The sequence below is a fragment of the Camellia sinensis genome, chromosome 5 (assembly GCF_055761805.1).
Source record: "Camellia sinensis isolate YWXY chromosome 5, ASM5576180v1, whole genome shotgun sequence".
Lineage (NCBI taxonomy): Eukaryota > Viridiplantae > Streptophyta > Magnoliopsida > Ericales > Theaceae > Camellia > Camellia sinensis.
Genome location: NC_138965.1, coordinates 29,964,939 through 29,974,610, shown reverse-complemented (window position 1 = coordinate 29,974,610; position 9,672 = coordinate 29,964,939). Strand labels below are relative to the sequence as shown.

The 9,672-nt window shown below is 32.5% G+C and overlaps 2 long non-coding RNA genes across 2 annotated transcripts; both read right to left on the bottom strand.

The window, feature by feature from the left end:
• Window positions 1–528: 528 nt before the first annotated feature.
• On the bottom strand, window positions 529–2,461 carry LOC145790518 (uncharacterized). Its single transcript, XR_014329297.1, has 2 exons — window positions 1,384–2,461; window positions 529–1,244 (listed from the first exon to the last, which is right to left on the bottom strand). It is a non-coding gene; the product is annotated as an uncharacterized LOC145790518 (long non-coding RNA).
• A 97-nt stretch (window positions 2,462–2,558) lies between these two features.
• Window positions 2,559–8,279, bottom strand: LOC114316479 (uncharacterized). The gene is made up of 5 exons (XR_014329296.1): window positions 8,142–8,279; window positions 7,234–7,265; window positions 5,884–5,935; window positions 5,675–5,793; window positions 2,559–2,580 (listed from the first exon to the last, which is right to left on the bottom strand). It is a non-coding gene; the product is annotated as an uncharacterized LOC114316479 (long non-coding RNA).
• Window positions 8,280–9,672: the final 1,393 nt, after the last annotated feature.

The window sequence follows — 9,672 nt, the reverse complement described above, 5'->3', positions numbered from 1 at the left end:
TTTTTAACTTTTTTTTATAATAATTTTAAAATTCAAACACAACACTAAGATACCTTTTTATGCCTCTCAATTTCATTAATTTATTTTAGAGTTAATTACACCAAGACACCATCAATTATCTTTGAATATCACTTTACTTTTTTTTTTTTTCTATGAACTCATACGTATTAACATTCCAATTTTAAAAATTGTACAAGTATATCCTTTTTAGAACTGATGTGAATGGAATAACGAGACAAATCTTGTAATGAGAGGACATGATAGAAAGACAAATCTTAGGGGCATTTAGTCATAAGGCGCTTTTCACTTATGTTTTATATAGTTTGAATTATTTTTTTTTATGTTCCAATAAGTTTTATGAGTGACATACTTATTAAAATATCTCTAATAATAAAAAGGTAAAAATACATTAATGTTTACATTGACAATGTGAATATTTCTACTGTTAAATATAAATATTCACATCACCAAATGCTAAAGGTTAAAAAAATATTTGTAAAGATAAAATTATCTATAAAATACTTTAAATATAAGAATTATGATTTGATAGATCAAATATCTAAATAACGGGACTTATTAAAATACAAAAATATGTTATGAATTAATTGAGTTACAAGTACTACATAGCTTCAGAAAAGACTAATGAAAATAATTCAAAAGGGACCTCTACCATCCAGATGGATGGTCCAGAACTCGCAACTGCCATCTGAGCTAGGCCATGAGCAACTCGATTGCCCAGCCGAGGAGTATGAGAAGTATTCCAATTTCGAAAACAATGGCCCCTTGCAATAGCTTCCTGAAGAACGTGACTGTAGGAGCATAACAATGGGTTTGCATCTTGAAGAGCTCGAATGATGTTGAGCAAATCCCCTTCTAAATGAACATCAAGAATGCCCAGGTCTATAGCAAAATGCACCGCTCGTTGAGCTACAAAAGCCTCAGCACAATTTGCATCACCCCAACAATCAATCCTCTCTGACAAAAGCTGCAATAACTGCACCAGCGTGGTCCCGAATAATAACACCAACTCCAACTGCCTTGAGGTGATTGAACACAGCACCATCAAAATTAACTTTGTAAAACCCATCAATTGGAGCGACCCAACGGACAGGCTCCCCAAAGACTGGTGCACTAATGGTTCGATGATTCGCAAGAGAGAAGTCATGTAAAAGTTCACACACCCATTGCACTATGTCCTCCGTTGAATGAAAGACTTCATTAAAAACAGCTTGATTGCGAGCACTCTACAAACCCCAACAAAGCGAAAAAAAATAGGCCAAGTCCATATTCATCAACTCTATTTTCAATCACCGAAACCCATTGAGAAAAATCTGTACAATTCCAAGATTGAACCTCAAATCGCAGCAGACTTAATCCTCATACCTGTTTCGCAACAGGACAATCACGAACACAGTGCAACAAATTCTCTGGACAGTTGGGACAGAGTACACAATTTCCAGCCACAGAGACATGCCTACGACGCAACAAATCGGATGTGAGGATGATATTCAAAGAAGCTTTCCACGTAAAGAATTTAATTTTGTTCGGAATTCGAAGATGCCAAAGTTTCTTCCAAATAAATCACAACTGAAAGTAATAAATGATGTGTACCAATACTCCAAAACCACAATAATCACTCCAAGTACAAAGGACTCATAATAAAATAAAAATAAAAATCAGATGTAATAGTAGCAAAAATAAGATGGAATGAATGAAGCATCCGGATTCATTGCCGGGTAGTTTCCTGAATAAAGACTACTATTTAAAAGATTAAAAAAGAAGAAAAAAAAGGTTCAAAGAAAATGAGCCCAAAAGACATCTATACAAACACATGTTCATTTGGTGATTAATTAAACAACAATTACTTCATCAACCCTCACATCTCTTACAAATAATACTGGAATCTTTAGGCCTCTAGTCATGGTATGCTCACATAATACCATTTAAGCAGCATGATACTTACATAAATAAATAAATAATTGCAGTCACTATCAGTATCCATATCCATATCTATATCCATATCCAGAATATGATGTGTAGGCAACACAAAAACCTTGCCTACATCACCATCTAAAACAAGCAGTTGATTTAGAAAATTTCCAAATGCTTAAGCAAAATGTCTAAACAACCATGATTGTGTGCATCGCGTAAGCTTTTCTAATTCAAAACAAACACATATCAGTGTAGCCAGAAAATACACAACTTTTAGCTTTTTTGGGGTAGCAGTTATGAGCTAAATCCACCGGCTGTTACATATAAACAGCACCAGCTAATATAGAACATTGGCATAAGAGAGTATGAAATCAACTTTCACGATCAGTAAATCACTAATCATCTCCAAGTCACGCTTCTTTAACATGATCCACAGAGAGAAAAAGTAATTGAAGAGAAAGAGAGAGAGAGAGAGAGAGAGAGAGAGAGAGAGAGGGAGAGGCTGGGGAAACAGAAATTCAACAGTTTGATTTCATCCTTTAAACTGCCATTCTCTACGGCACATGGGGCAATGTGCTTGAGGAGTCTGTGAATTCACCCATTTCAAGATGCAATGAAGATGAAACGCATGGTTGCATTCACCCCATACTGCAAAACAAACCATAATAATTGAAGTATTAATTTTATCAACAAACTTTACTAATACTAAAAAAACTCAATTGCAGTCCCAATCTACCAACTACAAACCACCTGGTACAACTGTACAAGGACATACTCTTAATCAATTAAAAATATTGAAAAGAAAAATGTCAACATCTAATCAGAATAATGACCACTATATCTTACATGCAATTTTTTACCTCTGAATTTAGCAGGTTCATATAAATTAGCACAAGAATTTTATCAATATTTGCCAAATGTTAAGAACTGTAATGGAAAGAGAACTAGGAGTAAATATCTGTCCCTTATAAGTGAAGGTTTCATCATATATCGTCGTCTATGGTATACTTTTTACTTTGTCAGATATGATTGTTCAAAATTAAGGTAACAACTTTCATTCGAATAACACATTAATTATATTACTAGTAATGAAATTCTCATTCATTTTCTTTAATGCCTGCCATCCAAACATGGCATAAGTGAACGAATAAAGCTCAGCTACACTCAAGGAAACATTACTTATGCCTGCCTCTGTAAATTGGGTGCTTTGCTCCTTTCTTGTAGGCATATTCTGCAAGGTTACCCACTTGTGGGTGCCTATAAAATTTGGAGGAATCCCAGTGTCTCTATTTAATAACTCAGAAATATCAATCTTCATCGCTTAGATCTAGCATATCACCTTAAGAGTAGCAGATTTTTAATATTTAATAATTTTAATCAATTGAGTTTGTGGGTGACAAGCCTTTGTGCTTATGTGTGATCTTGAGACATTAGCGATGTTAAAAGGCTCTTAACTCTCAAGCATCTGTGGCTCAAGCTTGGATTAGTTTGTGGAGTCATAGCAATCAACTTCCATGTCTGCCTTAGAAGTGACCTTTGTCACACGACCAATGAATCCAGCATCCTTCTATGGTTCTGGCACGTCTTCCAAATTTCAGGCATACAGGTATTTGCCTAAGCCCATCCTCAAAGACTGTATTTAAATCATGGCTGGCCATAAGAAATACACAATCTATCCTCAAGGATTATCCAGCCAAACAACGAAGAGCAAGAATAGAAGACACACTCTTGGCTTGGCTTACCAAACACACTCAAACATCAGACTCAGACAATGGAACAAAAATCTCAGTCACTTTTGCATGGGCTCATGAACAATCATAGTGCATATGAGTGTTTATGCACACAAGCATGAGCACTTGCCCACTCACCCAACACATGTATGCACAAAAAGTATAGCCTATGTCCACATTACCATCTATGAGGCACTGACACTCCAAAACAAGTGATGTAGTGGTGTCAGACACGGTGACATGCCGGGGATAGGCCAACTAGTTTTTTTTTTTCCCCTCTTCTTTAGTGCTTTGAATGAATGTAGGATATTGAAGGTTTATTACATTTGCTTAGATTTAAATAGTTAATAGATCATCTATAAAAAAGATATAAACAATACGAGTTAACTTAAGAGTGGGCCTACGAAGCATGGACATCTCTCCGAAAGTCACGTACAAGTGTCCAACACGTGTTGGAAACAGACACACACTGGACACGCTGAGGACACTCTAGGGACACGTTAAGGATATGCTAAGGACTATTTATTTTTATTTTTTTAATTAAATTTTTTAATATTTTTACAAAAATAGCCTACTTACGGTTGATAAATTTGATAAAATCAAATATTTGAGATAAAATACATATTAAATATTTAAATATATGACAAATAACAAATATATAAAATTGTGGAGAAACTACCAATATGTCATAATAATTTAACTTAATTCTCATCAAGTCCTATTGAAAATAAGTCCTAATAAAATCATCGTTAAAAATAAATTTTTGCGACGAATTTTTGCATGTCGCTAAAAATTGACTATTAGTGACTTTTTTGTCACAATTTTTATAAATTGTTACCACTAAAACTTACAATTAGTAACGTTTTTCTGTGACAAATTTTTTAAACTGTTGCTCAAAGTTAAAAATTTGTTTTGTGATAATTTTTTTAAACTGTCACTAAAACTTATAATTAGTGACATTTTTTGTGACAATTTTCAAACTATCATTGAAAATTAACAATTAGTGATTTTTTTAACTGTGTTTGATGAAAAAAGCCATTAATTCTCATAGAACCTATTAGACAATAAATCCACCTATTACGACCAACACGTAAGTTCTCCTAAAATTATATGTTTTGCACGTATCCCTAACTTGTCGTATCCTGTATTTTTTGAAAATTTGTGTCCACATGTCCATGTCATGCCACATGTTTGTGTCCGTGATTCTTAGAAGTGGGTTATATATATTGAATTAGTGCTAGTTTTTGTTAATTTTGATTGTTTGTGATTGTAATAGCAAAATAAAAAAGTAAAAAAATTATTTTCCCCCTCTTTTTTGTAATCAACATGTCCCATGTCTATGTCTATGTCTGTGTCTGTGTCTGTGTCTATGTCTGTGCTTCTTAGTTCACAATTTAATCGCCAAGCTGAAAAGGTAAAGATAACAAATAATGCATACTCATCCAATAAATAATGCATACTCGTCCAATATCAACAAAAAAGTGCGGAAGATGTCAGGAAAAACTATATTACAGGCCAACATTCTCAAATCAGCAATACATCTGCTAGGAAATTCTAGATGACTTTCAAGTATTGTCCATACGAATAAGCATTAAGTCCAGAAGAATTTATTAAAAAGAAAGAAAATAGTGAATTAATTTCCTTACTTTATTTTAAGTGATGGAAAAATAACACTCACAATTAATTTTGACAATTAGCACACCTCAAGCATAACTCACTAATCATCATGTAACTTGCACTAAAATTGAACCTCAAAGAATTTTCTGATGTCTCACACAACCGTTGAGAAAATGGCATTAACTGTATCCTAGTAGGTTCAAGGTTCAAGCAAGCATGCACAAGGGCTCAGCTAGATGCAGTATACAGAAAATTAAATTGATTTATAGGTTGATGCACAGAGATACCGAAAACCATTAGAGAAGTCACTAAATTCCCAGTCACAAATGAGAAATTATCTGCAAATAATGAAAAAATAGTGCAGGGAATGATTTTAATTAAAGGCATTGACTTACTTAGTGGGCAATCATCCCCTGGGTGTTTACAGTCAGGACAACAACCATCAAAGGCCAATCTACATATTCCACATGTTTCATCTTGTGCATCCCAAGTCCATGAAGAGACAGCATGCCACCTGCAATTAATAGAGAAGTGAAACTATTACAACCCTTACCATATTAAGTTCATACAACAAGTAACATGAAAATTGCTAAAGAGAACTCACTCTATTCATGAGCCCCCAATAGTGTTTCGCGAAGGAATAGGTCAAGAGAAAACTGATATTGCAAATAGCTCAAAATATGTGATGATAGCAAAAAGTTTTAATTGTTGAATTAAACAAAATCTATACCAACTTATTAGCACAAAACTGGCGGGTAGATTAAAGAATAAAATTCCTTAAACACAATAAACCATTCATGCTATATCATTACAGAGAAAGGACAATTGCAAAACAAACAGCAAATTAAATAATAAAAAAAAATTATAATAAAGATTATGGGAGAGGAGCTTAATTACTATCTTTTGGATTGGGATATTGTGCACCTCAGAGAAGGAAGATGGGTTAGGGTTCCCAAGGTTCAGTATTTTCAATAGCTCTCTTGGGTAAATGGTTGTGGAAATTTGCTTGTGAAAGGGAAGAAACTGGAGGAGGATGGTGGTGGCAAAATAAGGAAGTAAATGGGGTGACTAGACATCCTTGGAGCTGTCTACGTCTCATGGGAGGGGCTTGTGGAAGGGTATCTGGCTTGTTTGCGAGGATTTCTTGAAGTTGGTCAGATTTCGGGTAGGTAGAGGGGATAGGGTGACTTTTTGGTGGCATACATGGTGAGGAGATGAGGTGTTGGAGACAGCTTTCCTAGCCATCTTTCTCCATGCTGTGAATAGAGAGGCAACGGTAGCCAATTATTTGCAGCTTCAGGTTATATTTTGGGATATTGGATCAACAATGAATTTGCAATACTGGGGAGTAGGATAAGATGACTAATCTTCAGAAATTACTTATGGTTATGGGGGCTTAGGAGATGACAAGGACTCATGGTACTTAGGGAATCGGAAAAAGTAAGAGACTATGCTGGTCAGGGTGGTTACAACTCATAGAAAACTTCTCAATTTCCACACTCAAAATTTAGATATATTACTTAAAAGGGTAAGTTGTTGGGTGATGAATTATATTTCACTTCCAAGATGAAGAAAGACCCCAAGTGTCTTAACCATTGCCAAAATTTTTCAGCAATCATCAATTTTAAAAAAGACCCCCAGTTCCATGAGCTCACATGTGTAGTCATTCGCCTCCACAATTTTGCAAAAACCACTTTTCTATGTTCTGTTGATTTTCGAAAGTAACTCATTATCAAAATTCATGAATAAAACTATGTGAAAGGATTTATCGAAATGATCCATCATGTTTACATCAAACAAGGTATCTAATTTATGAATATAAATTGTCTTCCTTTCAACACTATTAATCTGCAAGAGTTTTTATACACAAGAGAAGTTAATTGGAAGAATGACACATAAGGAGACGCATGCATTTATTTCATAGAGGAAAAATAAATTATCATAAGAAGGATACGTAAGAGTTTAACTTTCATTTTGTTTCCCACCCTGCAAAAGCAACCACACAATAAGCAAAGGCAGATTATGAATAAAGTACATTTTATATCTTCCCACTAGAAAAGGCATTAAACCACACCATTTTAGAATAATTCATCATATTTCATATTCATAAGACCATCTCCAAGAATCATTTTTTTTTTCCTTCATAAAATTGAGAACTTGTCAAATCCTTCATCAAATTTGAAATTGATGAAAATTTAAAAAGATGAAGCATTGGGGATGATTTTTTTCCCATCAAATTTGATAAAAAGGGAAATTTGGGATAAGAGAAGAATTTTTAAAAAGATTTTAATGCAAAATTGATGAAAATATTGGAGTAGTTCATATCAAATCAAGCTTTTTACTCAAATTTAGAATCAAATTAGATCAAAAATTGGTCAAGGGTTGGAGATGCTGTTAGTAAAAGAAAACAAGCTACGTTTGATTGTTGGGAAGAGAGTACAATTGAATCCTAAATAAACTAAAAAACATAGCTTTTGTTTTAAAGGGTTTTTCATTTTATTTCTGTCTCCTCATTTTTGCAGAGAACCAAATAGAAAGGATAAAGGGAGCAATAGAAGGAATTCTCTTAGAATCAACAAAGAAGAGAAACTTTTTTAAATCAATAAAAAAAAAAAAGCAACCCCTATACAACATTGATAGATTATACCCATCTAAATCAAAAGAATTATCCAAACGTAAAAATGAGATTAACTGCAAGATTAAACAAACTCCCAAGCCAAATTACTATCAACCAAAAAAAAAAAAGCAAAGAAGAATACAATCAGAAAATAGATTTCTTTAAATTGAAAATTGCATTCATTAAACAACCAAACCAAACCAAGGTTTGAATTTTATCATCTGGTGGATTAGATGTTATTTTACCTTGGCCCATTTAGCAGATCAACCAACCCTTTGGAAACACAGCGAAAATGAATATGATTGGTGGCAAGTCTAGGACTGGAACTAGGGTTTTGAAATGAGAGAGAGAGAGAGAGTGATGAGGCTTGAATTGTCCAGAACCAGTGCCGTTGTGATACAACGTTTTGAATTGTGAAGTTAGGGCTGAGAAATTGTAAGCCTTGTTTGGCAAAAGTTTTTGTTTTTGTTTTTTTTTTGATAAATTACAAATACACTTGGGATTTGTTTAAAATATATATTGTCGCTTGTAACTTAAAAAATTACAAATATCCTTTTATTATAATTTTTTATTTAACAAAATTAACTAAAAAAATAAAATTCATAATTGCTCTCCTATATAATAATAAAATTATTTAAATTATAAATTGAAACATATTTTTAACATCATTAAAAATTGTTAATTAACTTGATGATTTATTAATAAAATTGGCGATTTGTTATGAAAATAGAAATCTCAAGGGATGTAATGTAATTTTTAAAACCATAGAGGCGATTTATATTTTAATCAAACTTCAAATGATGTATTTGTAATTTATCTTTTTTTTATCTATTTTTTTAAGTTAAAATTTCCAAAAATATAAAATAAGCTAAAATAGTTAAGAAAATAAAAATATCATATCAAATTTATAATCATATCACTTTTTCTCTCTTACAAATATTAGGGATGCAATTTGGCCGGACTCAACCTAAGCAACTTTTGAACCCAATCCGAATTTTTTTAAGGCTTGGACAAGATGTTTTCAAATTTGGTACGGAACTTAGACAAAAAGTCAGAAGTCCGAATTAAATTTGGACGGGGTTGGACAAAAACGTCAAACAACCAAAGTAAATCGAAACCCGAATTATACATATATAGATATATAAAAATATTAAATACACATATAAATTATTAGCCATTATATAATATTAAAGTAAATTAGATTATTAAATCATATTGAATATATATTATATATACAAATAACATAAAATCTTATCTTTTTTTATTTTTTATTTTCACTCATAAATTGTAAAGACTACTATAGCGGCATCTCTCTTACATTATATAAATTATTTATTTTAATGGTATTAATGATTTTCTATATAAAAAAAATATAAATAGAGTCAAATTTTAATAATTTAATAATGTAGTTGCAAAAAAAAAAATAAATAAATAAAATAAAATAAAAAAGGTACTAAAATTCATTTAAAATTTAGGCAACTCGAGTTTAACTCAGGTCGGGCTTGGGCAAGCAACTTCGGGTTACAATTCGAGCCTAGGTGGCCTTGGGTAGGTTTTAGCATAACTTGGACTGGGTTTGGACAACCTTCCAACCCAACCCAACCCGTCTGAATTGCACCCTAACAAATATTACATCTAATTACAAAAAAAAAAAAAAAAAATTAATCATCTTTCTAAATATAAATATTTTAATTTACTAAAATAGTTAAAAATTAAAATAACCAACTTTTCAAAACAAGGCCAAATTCAGACGCAAAACGGATTGGGTTTTGATCA